The sequence below is a fragment of the Arvicanthis niloticus genome, chromosome 5, assembly GCF_011762505.2.
Source record: "Arvicanthis niloticus isolate mArvNil1 chromosome 5, mArvNil1.pat.X, whole genome shotgun sequence".
NCBI classification, from domain to species: Eukaryota; Metazoa; Chordata; class Mammalia; order Rodentia; family Muridae; genus Arvicanthis; species Arvicanthis niloticus.
Window position 1 is genome coordinate 16,751,483 of NC_047662.1, and position 13,022 is coordinate 16,764,504.

Genomic DNA, 13,022 nt, shown 5'->3' on the forward strand with positions numbered 1-13,022 from the left:
CACATGATTCAGAAGAGACATAGCATCTCTCATCTGAGCATTCAGAAGGTAAAGTTTTGTCTGACGGGTGATTTTTGAAGTAAGATCTCAATATGAAGCACTGATTGGCTTGGAACTCTATGTAGACTAGGTTGGTCTTGAATGCAGAGATCCACCTGCCTCTGGCTCCCGGGCAAATGTCACCATTCTCAGTCCCCAAATTCACAGTTTAAAGCTCCTGATTCTTGGGTTATAGACGACTGAGTCACGTCTACACATGCATTTCCAGACTGGAAATCTAAGGATGGAAACTCTGAAGTTGCCAGCACATCAGACCGGGACAACACAGACTGGCGTGAGAGCAAAGTCTATACCTGGGTCTGATCCTTCTAGGCAACCGTGTCATTTTAACCACGGACACTTCGTAATCCCCTGCTGAGGCTAACTATTTAATTTAAGAATGAGGTTAGCTAAGACAGGATTTTGTTTGGGATCAGGCTCCAAAAGCCCTCTATATGGTTTCCAGGGAAAGTGGTTATGATCAATGCCCACCATCATTTATGATCAATACTAGTGGACAAGTATTTCATGGTACTGGGGTAAAACTGACAAAAGTTAATTTTCATCATATATTTCTAATGGATCAAAATTCTAAATGGAAGACTGAGTTCATAAAGGCCTTCCTCTTGTTTTTGGTGGTGGTGGTGACAGTGATGTGGAGGACTAAAGCCAGGAACTCAGCCATGAAAGATTTAAAAATAGCCAGCAGACTCACAGATCTCCCAGAATTAGTCAATACACAGATATAAAATCTATGATATGTCTATAATTTAACTGTCACAGGGTAAGCAGGAAACATTAGAGAGACACTACAGAAGGCAGCCCGTGGCCATTAGATAGGACTGAAGGGTCTGGACAGATAACTGGGAGGATCAAGGAAAGCCACTTAACAGAAACATTAAGAATATGCAAGCCCAGAGCAAAAGACTCTGTCAGCACACAAACTCTTTAGGGGATAAGAAAAAGGAAGGGACATTCAAAACTCTCAAAATTAATTCAGCACCACAGAAATGCCACAAACATTATAGATCTGTGATGATGAACCTCAAATCAATTTATCTTTATCCTTTTTTCTTCAGGGACCACACAGTCAGCAAGAAAACGTTAGACCAACCAGCTATTATTATTTTGTTTGTGGTCTACCAGAGGGAAAGCATCTCTTCAGTGGAGCCAGGAGTTAATGAATGAAAAACCTCACATCCCTGTAAGAGATACATCTCAGGACAGACGCTCTTCTACCGATTGACAAGTATATTTTGCATGAGTGAGGATGGGGGCAAAATGGATGTGATAAGCAATCAGCTATAAAGGAGAAAAAGTTGGAAGAGAAGCAGAGGGAGACACAGACTGAGCACAGGCCACTGTGAACTGGGCCAAGGAAGGCTCTACGGTTAAAGCCCGCTGCAGGCTGTGGCTCTGCTAGCCGCTGCAGCGCTCTGTGGGGAAGAGCAGCAGTGGGATTATCTCTTCTCTGCAGAGCTGCATCAGTGACCTACACCGGCAGCCTGAGAGGGGCATGGCCGGCATTTCTAAGACAAAGATAGGGCTTCTGCTCATCTTCTAGGAACACTGAGTAGGCAACGGAAAGCCTGGTGCTCCTAATCCCAGGGGCCTAGAGATCTCCAGCTGCTGCCTATACAAGAGACACTTCTACAGGTGTAATCAATAACGGAAAACAGAAAACACAAACAACCCGCATAACTTCATTTTATGCTTCTGCAAATTATGACATAGTCAAAGGAAAAGCACCCTCTCCTCTCCAGAGCTCTTTTCATGAAGTAATCCACTGACACAGAAAACTCAAGGGAACACAGAAATTAACCAATGGATTTTCAGAAGGCGGTCTCCTCTGGAAGTTTCGAATTTAAGTCAGAGGCTGAATTAAGTCAGGCGCAGTACCAACATTTAACTCACACCTAGGCACAGACTTCAGACTCTATAAGGTTGTATCACACTGAATGGGCCAAAGGCGGCACAGCACACTCACTCCGGCTTCCGGTTACCTATGGAAGCCACAGAGAATGGGCTCTGCGGGTTGTGTGGTGGTGGTTTTAGTTTATTTCTTATCATGGCTTGACTAGAGCCAAGCTGCTACTGTTGCAGCATTAACTGTCTTAGCCCAGTGTTGTGGGGCATGCCTCTAGTGCCATCACTCTGAAGGCAGATCTCTGAGTGTGAGGACAGCTTGTCTCCATAGTGATTTTTAAGCCATCAACCCTATATAGTAGATATCATTTCAAAAACCAAACCAAAACAGGAAAGAAAAAAATTAACGATCTTCATAAAACCTAGAGATGACCATTGAGTTTGGAAACCAGGACTGGGTAAAAACAAAAACCCAGACATTTGTTGATTATTATCAGACCCACGCATCACTATTTCTGTTGTTATTACCTTGAGACAAAGTCTGCCGTAGCTGAGCTAGCCTTGACCTTTCTGAACAGCTGATCTGAACTTTGATCTACCTGTCCTCTACCGTGCCTGGCCTCCCGTTCATCATTAATGACTTTCCCCAAAGCCTGAGGCAGTTAAAATAATAAGAAAAACTGTACAACGGTGGTGCTCCCATAGATCCAGCCAGGAGTAAATCAAAGCCTGGCATATCCTCATCCCAAGGAGTTGGTGGCTGAAATCAAGTCTTTTTCTTTATAGGAATATTGGCTCCAAAGAGCTGAATTGTGGCTTTCAGCTTTCAGATCAAGTCAGGCAGTTCACTTGACACGACCAAATACCAGAGCAAAATGATTTGAAGGAGGATACAATTATTTTGGTTCATGGCTATTTTTATTTAGATGTATGAGTGTTTTCCTTGCATATATGCCTGTGAGTACTATGTGTCTGCCTAGTTTCTGAGAGGCCTAAAGAGGGCCACAGAACAAGTTAAAAAAACCCGATGACTGTTAGGCACCATGTAGGTGCTGGGTCTGGGCTTTTTCTATGACAGAGAGTGTTGTGAGCAAGAAGCCCCTATCACACAGCACAGCCGCAAAGGAGCCCATGCCTGTACTGGCTGACTCCTCCGCCTCCTTCCTCTTTGTTCCATCACAGCCCCTGCTTACCGGTGGGTGCACACTGGGCAAATGGTGTCAGGGTTAGGTAATTCTCTCTTGTATATCCTCAAAGGAAAACCTGCCAGCATGCTTTCCTACTCTTCTAAGTACTTCTCAGGCCAACAAAGCTCAGGGTATCCAGCACGTCACGACCACTCACTACCTGTCAGCGTTACACAGATGCATCTCCCACCAGATTCCACTTGCAGCTCTCCCAGTGCATGGGAATCTCACATGGAAAGTCCATCCCCGAATCATCACCAAAGCAGCAACAGCTCCGGTACTGCTCAGAGTCAAACTCAAAGTCTATTTGGGGACTCAATGTAAACTCCTAGCTGGGAATCCTGCTAGGGCAAAACCAAGCTCCATCCTTCCAAGCCACAGAGGTATGGAGGACACTGAATCCTGTAGTTCTGTGCCCAGCTCCTGAAGCAGACTCTGGCATGATGGTATGTGGAAAACATCAGGTAAAGCAGCTTCAACCCTTATTGTGTTGAACTATGTCAGGTGAGCCGGGCAAACCGTTACATGCCCATGGCACCTTTCCTATTGCCTCAGTATAAAGCACTTGGCTTCTTGTTAGCTTCCTCCCTCCGCTCTGAAACAAGCTCTCACTATGTAGCTCTAGTTGGCTCAGAACTCTCTGTATACAGCAGGCTGGCCCTGAGCTCTCAGAAATCCACCTGCCTCTGTATTTCAAGTATGGAGAAAGCCTGGTTTTGTCTGTGAGGATCCAATCTCTGGGCTCTAGCTCTCTAAATTCAGGTATTCTGCTTTGCTTTTGCTCCCAATTCTCACTCTAAACTTGTCCAAGGAAAAGTCAGCTAAGCTGCCTGGAAACTTCCTCTAACAGACTGACTTACCATTGAATAAGACCAGCATCTCAGGGCTCGTGTTGTGTAAAATATGAAAACCATTTCGAAGCAACATATTTCTCCAATTCTCATCCTTATCAAGAAAGCCAGGAGGCCACCCTTTACTGTGTGTACAGAGAATGCCCATGCTCTGGCTTTCCCCTGCTAACTAATACTAAAACCGCCCTCTCTAAGCATTGCCTGAAGCATTCTGCAGCTTTTCCAAACTTGTCCAAATTCTCCTTTCAAATGTGTCAGACTCAATCAGGAGGGAATCGCACCAACGATTTCAAGAGCTTAAGAGAGCGGAATGTGGACTGGAACAGATCGTATCGTATCATGGCAGCCAGGAGCACACCTGGGACAGCGGGCTTTTCCTATGTCCCTTTTCACTGCACCTGCTCTTTGCCTTCAGACAGGCCTCCCCTCCTTAGTGTCCTACTGTACGATCCCAGCAGCGGGCCCACTGACCTCTACGGTGCCTTTCACACAGCTGAGTGCACATCGAATCCTGACTCACCTTAGAAGGCACCTTAGACATGAGCCCTTGCCAGACCGGGGGAGGGGGGGGGCGCGGGTTGAGGAGGGGAGGTCATGAAGACCATTCCAGACAGAGCTGGAAGCCATCTTATCCTGAAATACACAGACATTTTGGCCAATTTTCCTTTTAATATTTAAAAAGAACAGCTATGTATATATTTCATGTTTATGTTACAGTCTAGTTATTTTTTACCTGAATTTTAAACAAGAATCTAAATCATTATTGTACTAGTCTTTTTGTGAAAATTCTTAATAATCCAACTATTGAAATTCCTACATATTCACTCCACTAAATGCTGTTTAACCATAAAGTTATATTAGCATTCTGCTGGGTCAGGGGAGTAATTTTTCAAAGTCATAAAGACATAATTCAAACTTAAAATTAAAAACATAAAAACATAATTGAAATTTAAAATATAATAGTGAAAACCCATTAAAAAAGTTAATGATACAAACTAAGAAAAACGACCCATTTAAATAAGAGCATTTAAGAAACAGGACACGGCTCGGGTGAAGGTACTTGCTACCCAGCAAGATGACCAGAATGTTGCAAGACACTGTGAACCCCGAGATTGTGTTATTTACTGAAAAACCCTGTTTCTAGCTATGGTGTGGCTCAGCCTTAGCACACACCTTTAATCCCTCTGGCTGGGATACAGACACACCCTTAGCACACACATCTTTAATCCCAAACAATGAAGGTAAAGCTAGTTTGTAGAAGGAAGCACCCATGTTTGAAAATGATGTCTAATTGAGTGGCAGACAAAGTGATGAATCAGAAAAAGATTCGACAGAATTGGATCTGCCCATCTCTCATAAGAAGAGAGAGGAAAGAGAGGCTACCTGAGGGCTGGTGCCAAGAGGTGGGAGGAGGCAACTCTGCTGGGGCACTTGTACAGAGAGACAGGCTGAACGGAGAACAAGCTAGAGACACCAGTGAAGACAAACCAAACCAAAACAAAAACGAGGAGACAGAAGATTAGAACACCTTGCTAAAGTTAGTATGAGGTCAAGCAGAGTAATTCAGTCAGAAGCTGAAAGAGAACCCAGATTGAATCAGTTAGCTTGCAGAGGGGTCTGAGCTATAACAGCTGAGATGAACCAGCCAGCTAGACTTCAGAAAGAACTAGAAAGGGTGAACTTATACAGCAGAGGCTGAGAACATTCTAGGCCTAGATATAACTGTACAGAGGCTGGAAGCTTCCAGATTAGACCAGGTTAGCAGAGGAGGACAATTATCTCAGGCTAATAAAAATTGCGTTTCTACCAGAGTTCAATTCTTAGGTCCCACAAGGTGGAAGGAAAGAACAGATTCTCACAAGCTCTGCTCTGACAGCTGCACACACAGTGTTGCACACTCACTCACTCACTCACACACACAAAGTGTAAAAAAAAGGGAGTAAAAGGTAAAAACAGAATAAAATGTCTGACTAGCCTACAGAAGTCCAAAGTAATATGAAACCAAACAGGTTTGAAGTTTCACATCCACGACAAAGAGCACAGCACAGGTTTTTCCAAGCCCGTCCATCTCAGCCGCCCCAGTTATGGGCGATTATGTTCTTGCATTTCCCTATAGAATCCACACCACATCTCCATCCCTGGGATGTATATTTTTATCGGCATTGTAACTCGGGGCCAGAAGCTGCCCCATAGCTCTGTGATCTCTCTTGTCACAATGGGACTTTTTATCTAGGAACCTGGCTTTAGTAACTACCTGCCTGTCATAAAGACCCAGATTCTACCTTTCACTTGAATAAAAGTAACTAACAGCTGCTGAAATTTCCACAATTTGAGATGCACTAGGTTGGTACATGACAAGACAGCTGAAGAAAGAAGACATACAGTTTAGGGGTATGGCACACGGAGGCTGAGGTAGTAGAATTTCATGTTTAAGACCAGCATGGGCCGGGTGGTGGTGGCGCACACCTTTAATCCCAGCACTTGAGAGGCAGAGGCAGGTGGATTTCTGAGTTCGAGTCCAGCCTGGTCTACAGAGTGAGTTCCAGGACAGCCAGGGCTACACAGAGAAACCCTGTCTCGAAAAACAAAAACAAAAAACAAAGACCAGCATGGATGCAGGGAATTCAAAGCCATGGTAGACTACAGAGAAAAGGCTTGTTGCAAAAAGCCAAACGCTACTACTGCTATTACAACTGATGGTAGTTCCAGCCAACTGCTAACGGCACAAGATGAAATAAGAAGCTACAACTTTAAACTGTTTATTTCCTTGTTCGGCAAATGCAAGCGTGCATGCTTGAGAGCTCAGAGGACAACGAGCCCGTCCTTGCCTTTCAGCTCATGGATTCTAGTGGAAGCCAGGGCTGTAGTTCTTGAATTCAAGGCTGCCCGTGGTGCTCCATCCAGAACTTAAATTTGTTCAATGATAAAACTGTTTTTTGCCACTTTTTTGAATTTCTGGAAATTATTTTAGATTGTGAAGAGATTTTACTTTTTAGCCAAAATCTGGTAATGGGAATCAGAATCCGGCTGCCAGCTGAGAAGGCACCAATTCTAAGAGGCTCCCTTTCATCCTTTCCACTCACTGGGGACCCAGTGGGACTAATCCTCCAGTTTGAAGACAGTGTGTACAGAGTCCAGGCCTCAGGCCTCAAGTGACACAAAACTGAGAATGTGCTTTACCACTGCTGAGGTGGTACCCAGGGCATTGTCACAGGCTTGTACATAAACAGAATAGAATGTTCAGCAATGGAACTCTCAGAGAGTTCCCACCCTAGACACCTAGGCTTCCCCCTTGTCTTTCATCCAGGGCTTCTGTTCAGATGACCTTCAGCCGGCACGGAGTCCGCACATCCCAGAGCAGCAGGCCTCCACCTGACTCTTTTGGCTGTGGACTCCATTTTGTCCTCACCCTTGACATTTTTGTTTTTTCATTTCAGAAATTTCCACAGAAATCTAGAAAAAACAAGATGTCAATTTCTCTTGGAAACAAGGAAAACGTAGGTGAGAGAAGAGAACGCCTACAGCGGAGCTGTGGGGCAGTGATGTGAGCGTTTGATTCCAGTACTGGAGAGGCAGAGGCAGGTTGCTGTCTGTAAGTTCCAGGCTGGCCTGGTCTACATAGCAAATTCCACTACAGCCAGGGCTACAAGGTAAGACCTTACCAAAACCAACCAACCAACCAACCAACCAACCAACCAACCAACCACACATACAGCAAAGCCATGAAAGAGCCTCAAGATTCAGGCTGATGGATGAATGATACGGGGGAGACAGAGAGAAGCTACAGGATGTGGCTGACTTCTGCTCTCCTGAGAGCAGACAAGTGAGCACACTGAGTTTTCACTTATTCATCCCAAGGTTATCAGAGTGACGGCATCTGGTTGAGCTCTGTAGGTATTTTCAACAACGACCTTCATTCATTTCTCCCTGTTTACATTTTACTTCTAATTTTATCTTAATTTTTCCCATCCTTTGAGTTTCATTTACTTTTTTTAATAGTTTCTAAAGGTGGATGCTAAAGCCAACAAGATGAAGATAACTTTAACAATATATTCAATTAGTGATTTAAATTTCCATCTTAATATCACCTTTGCAGTGTGCTTATGCACAATAAACCCTCACTCAAAATACTAGTACTTTACCCCTATGATCTGAACCTTTGCACGGCAAAAGTGCCCCTCCCCCCATACACACACACACACACACACACAAACACACACACACACACACACACACACATATATATATGGTAAAATTAAGCATCTTTGGATGGACAGGAAATTAGACACCCTGTATCAAAAAGACCTTTGTGTGTGTGTTGGGGGGAGGGGGGTAATGACACATGCTTCAGTGGTTAAGAGTCCTGGCTACTACTCTTCAAGAACACCTGAGTTTCCACACAGCAGCTTTCTGTAACTCCATTTCCAGGGAATCTAACACACACACACACACCACACCAAAGCATTGAGAGAGAGAGAGAGAGAGAGAGAGAGAGAGAGAGAGAGAGAGAGAGAGAGAGAGAGAGAGAGAGAGAGAGAGAGAGACACAGACCTTTTAAAGCAGAGGAGGCAGGAGACCTGAAAGAGCTGTGATTAGGGCCTGGCCGCCAAGAAGCAGGAGAGCGGGGGTGAAGTTTGGATGACAGCAAAACAGCAAGCAGGGATTTATGAACAGTAAAGAACATTTTTATTTATGTGCATATGTGTGTGTGCCACGAGTGTGCAGTTGCCTGCAGAGAACAGAAGACATAGTTTGGTCCCTTGGAGCTGGAGACAGGCATTTGCGTGATGCCTGGCTTCTTTCTTGTTTGGGATCCAAACTCGGATCTTCTGAAAAAGCAGCAGGCACTCTTAACTGCTGAGCCATTTCTCAGGCCCCAGAGGAAACATCTGAGGTAATAAATATGTCCCTGATCTGGGCGGTAGACTGCTGCTATCACACGAGGAGACAGTTGAGAAAATCAAGTATGTGTAGTTGTATGTTCCCATGTTCTGCGACTTGCTGTGATAGTAAAACACTGCACCCATGCATGCTAACTGCATGCTCAGACACTAGATGCTTTATAAAAAAAACCACTGGCATGTACACAGCACTCCTTTTTATGAAAAGAAAAAGTCTGTGCACCAAATAGTGAGTTCCAAGACACAAATGTCAACTAGAATAAACAACTGTAACTAAGTAATGCCCATCTCAGCTAACTGATCCCCCACCACAGTGAACTTTGTCTGCAGTGCAGCAGACTTGGGTGTAATTACTTTCCCAACCATAGAGTCCTATGGCTCATCAAAGCAGACAAGCACATTTATATATCTGTACACTGCACAGGCTAGCTGGGAAGACACTGCCCTTCACCTCATTTGTTAAGGAAATTCTTCCTGGGGCTGGAGCTATGGCCCTGAAGTCAAGAGCACCTGCTCTCACAAATCTGCAGAATGACACCCACATATCAGGCCAGGAACCCCTCAAACGTTTGCAACTCTAGCTCTAGCTCCTGGCCGCTGAACACTCCAATGTTACTCCTGAAACACACCAACAAAATTAAACACACCTCATCCCTTTCATGTATTCATTTTATTAAATATTGCCCTATTTAGCTTCCCAAAAGTTAAGCTTACATTCTTACACATAACTTTTTACACTTCTATTCTTGCAAGTGTCAAGAATGTATTTATTAAATTATTGACTAAAAATATCAGAAAATGAGGGGGCTAGGCATGGTGATGCATGTCTTTAATCTCAGCACTCTGGAGGCAAAGAAAGGTTTGTGAACTAGAGGCCAGCAGAAGTTCCAGGACAGTCAAGGCTACAAAGAGACTCTCCCCCGCCCCCGAGTAATCTTTTCCTATTTTTATGACTATGAAATATGCTATTCATTTCTCTTACAGAATATGTCAGTTAACTATCTCCTCTATTGATTCTTGTCTTGGTTTGCATTTCTTCTCACCTAGTAGTAGTTCTGGGTAGGTAATTAATCTTTTGTTTGTTTCGGGATTTTTGTGTAACCGATGATAGATATCCTGGAACTCAACTCTGTAGACCAGGTTGGCCACCTGCCTCTCCCTCTTGAGTGCTGGGATCAAAGGCGTAGTTGGGAAAGTCAGGGGTGGCTATGGCTGCATTTAGAAGGCTGAGGAGAACAAGTCCAAAGGCAGCTCAGGCCATACAGAGATCTGCACAGAAGACCAGAAGCCCGCACCACCCAGGAGATAGCTGGGTAGGTGAGCTACTATTCTGTTCTAGTTACAGACTTGGAGAAGCCTGCCAGAAGGTTCATTTCTGTTGCCACCAGGCTGTCCGTTTCACAGCACAATGGGAATGCTATGGGGTACGGAGATAGATTCCGCCTGCCTTCTGGAAATAACTGTCTTAACAGGATTAAAACAGAAAGAGAGGGCATTTGACCAAGAGTATATAACATTTTGATAAACTAGGAAAATACTTTCAAGTAGACCCCAGAGTACAAGCACATTATTTAATAGCTGATGGTGCACTCTGTTAATCCCAGCACTGAGAGCAGGACAGGTGTATCTCCATGAGTTTGCTTTACATAGCGAGTTCCAGGCCAGTCAGAGCTAAATGTGAGATACCTGGTTCAAAAAAAGAAAAAAAGAAAAAAAAAAAAGTGAATTTCCCCTAACCTTTGATAATGAATAGACAGCCTGCTATTAAGAGCCACAGGAAGAAAAAAGCAGCTCCATCAGAGTGGGTTAGTAGGCATGTTCCACAGACGGCCAACAGACGTGGGCTCCCTGAGGTTTGCCCACAGACATGTGGTACCATTTCCTAGAATGAAAAGTCGGTAACTTTTAAAAGTCATTTAAAATTATTTATTAGTGTGTGTGTATGAATGTACGTATGCAGAACTGAAAAGTTTTGTGATTCTCTCTTAGCACCTTTATGTGGGTTCCGGGGATCAACTCAGGTCGCCAGCTCATGCTACAAGCCCTTTACCTGCTGAGCCATTTCACCACCCTTTGCAAAATTATTTTCTTTGAATTAAGATATTTTGTAATAATAACTGAATTCTAAGCAAACAAGTCTTTGAGTAATTTACAAGGGTGAGGTCTTACTGCAGAAATCATCAGATTCTCAGTTTACTCTCTCTCTGCTCTGACCAAACACGGAGGTCTGTCTCAGTTTCCTTCCTCTCCATTTAGCCCTGAAGCCCCGGCCTGCACTTAAGGCTTTGATGACACAGCAGGTGTTCTGTGGCATGGCTCTTGCTTGCTCCCTGGGGTGCTGCTTCAGCATCCAGGAATCTAGACAGTCCCCAGCCCTGTTCTGGTGGTCACAGCTGCCATGTTAACATGCATGCTAAACAGCTCACCTTCCTGCTGTCCCTGGAAACAGGCCTTCTGGATCATCTGCTTTCTGTAACAGATGTGGTGATGAAAATGGGAGCTGGTGTTATTTACATTTGAGGGAACTTGAAAATGTGAAAAATGTATTGGGTGGTTTAAGTTTTGCAGGAAAATCATTACTCCATAATTCCAAATATACTGATTTATAAAGAGAACAATCTAATTTTCCTCTGATCAAAAACTTGTTTGTTTAGGACAATTTATTTATAAAGTAAATATAGAGAAAGGCCGAAAAGGTTAATGTAATTTTGACCTAGAATAAGAAGTTCATGCACTCACAATCCCGAGACCTCTTTACAGAAGCTGATCTTAGAATCTGAGTGCTCCCAGAGAATACTGTTTGGCACACCACCATGATGAGGCACGGGACAGACTAGGCACCAGGCATCACACACATGACTCCAGTATGAGTAGCTGGTTCTGGAGCCATGTGTATTTAGCCGATTACAGCTGCATTGAGTGTCTCCTGACATGGACATCACCACAGCATAAGTATTTTACCAAAAGTTTAAGTCCTTATTTACCTCCATCCTCAGGCCATTTTCGGTGGATAATACTCAAGTCTCTTGGCCTACATTCTGCTCTCCATTCTGGACTATTCTAAGTAACAATTTCAGCTGAATGTACTCTTGTGTAAGACTCCCATAGTCCTAACAGGCAGTACTTCCATGACAGTGAAACCATTAGGCCGCTCCACTTAGGACCCCTCTTCAAGACACTTCATTTCTTTGCTGAAGCACAATGGCTGAAAATTTAGCTTCTATTTTTGGGTCAGCATCAGGTCCATTTCCTGCTGTATTGTACCAAAAATGTCCCACACACTTCATTATGTCCTTGCTATTGTATACAGAAGCTTACATGTAAGGCTGTGGAAAGGGAAAGGCTCTGATCTTAGTGAGCAAATGTAATACAGTACCCTAGACAACAGCAGGTGCTTACTGAAATTCCAGGAACGATCAAAAGTCCATCTAAGGGACAAGGGCTGAGACTTTGTCCCTATGTTAGAGCTAGGAAGTTTACTCAACAGAGCACAGTTCTGGAGGTAAAGGCCAGATAACTACACAAGCCTTACTGCCCCCACACTTCCCAACACTGCTCGTTCCTTGTGCTCCTTCCTCTGAATTCCAGGTCCACTTCGATCTCTTCACCTTTCTTACTGGTAGAAGGTGGGATTTGGAACGCACACAGGAGAACACCGTAAGCAGTGTTTGTCTGTTGGCTCACAGCATGCATGTCATATCATGTCATGGGAAAATGAACTGAAAGAGCAAGCCATGAGGCATCTATCTGCCCTCAGTGAGAATGCAGTTCCCTGCAGTGAGCCCAAGAGCATGCTCTCCCAGTTACCCAAGCGGCTGCTCAGGCGTGTTTACATGTAACAAGCCCTTCAGTGCTCCTGCTAACCTCATGTTGACTGCGGTTTCTTTCAAGGTAAATGTGGTATGATGCAGAGCCATGGATCACTACAGCCCTGGCTTGTAACTCAGAGTAGGGATTGCAGCACTAACAGCAGCTTTCCTCTAAGATGCTCTTCATCTCTGAGTGAGATGGGTACTGTGAATTTGGAAACCCAGAAGGAAAACCACCCCTTCTACTCAAATGGGCCCACACCTGGGGCCAACAAAGTACAGGCTGCGGGACTTTAACTCAAGGCCACCTTCACAGGTGCGACAAGTTCAACGTTAAAGACAATTTAAACACAGCAGTTCTGGAGCAGT

The 13,022-nt window shown here is 44.2% G+C and overlaps 1 protein-coding gene across 36 annotated transcripts in view; it reads right to left on the bottom strand.

Annotated features, from left to right (window-relative positions):
* Eif4g3 (eukaryotic translation initiation factor 4 gamma 3) overlaps positions 1-13,022 on the bottom strand; it is a 216,975-nt gene that overhangs the window by 65,279 nt on the left and 138,674 nt on the right. The gene's annotated exons all lie outside the window — the stretch shown is intronic.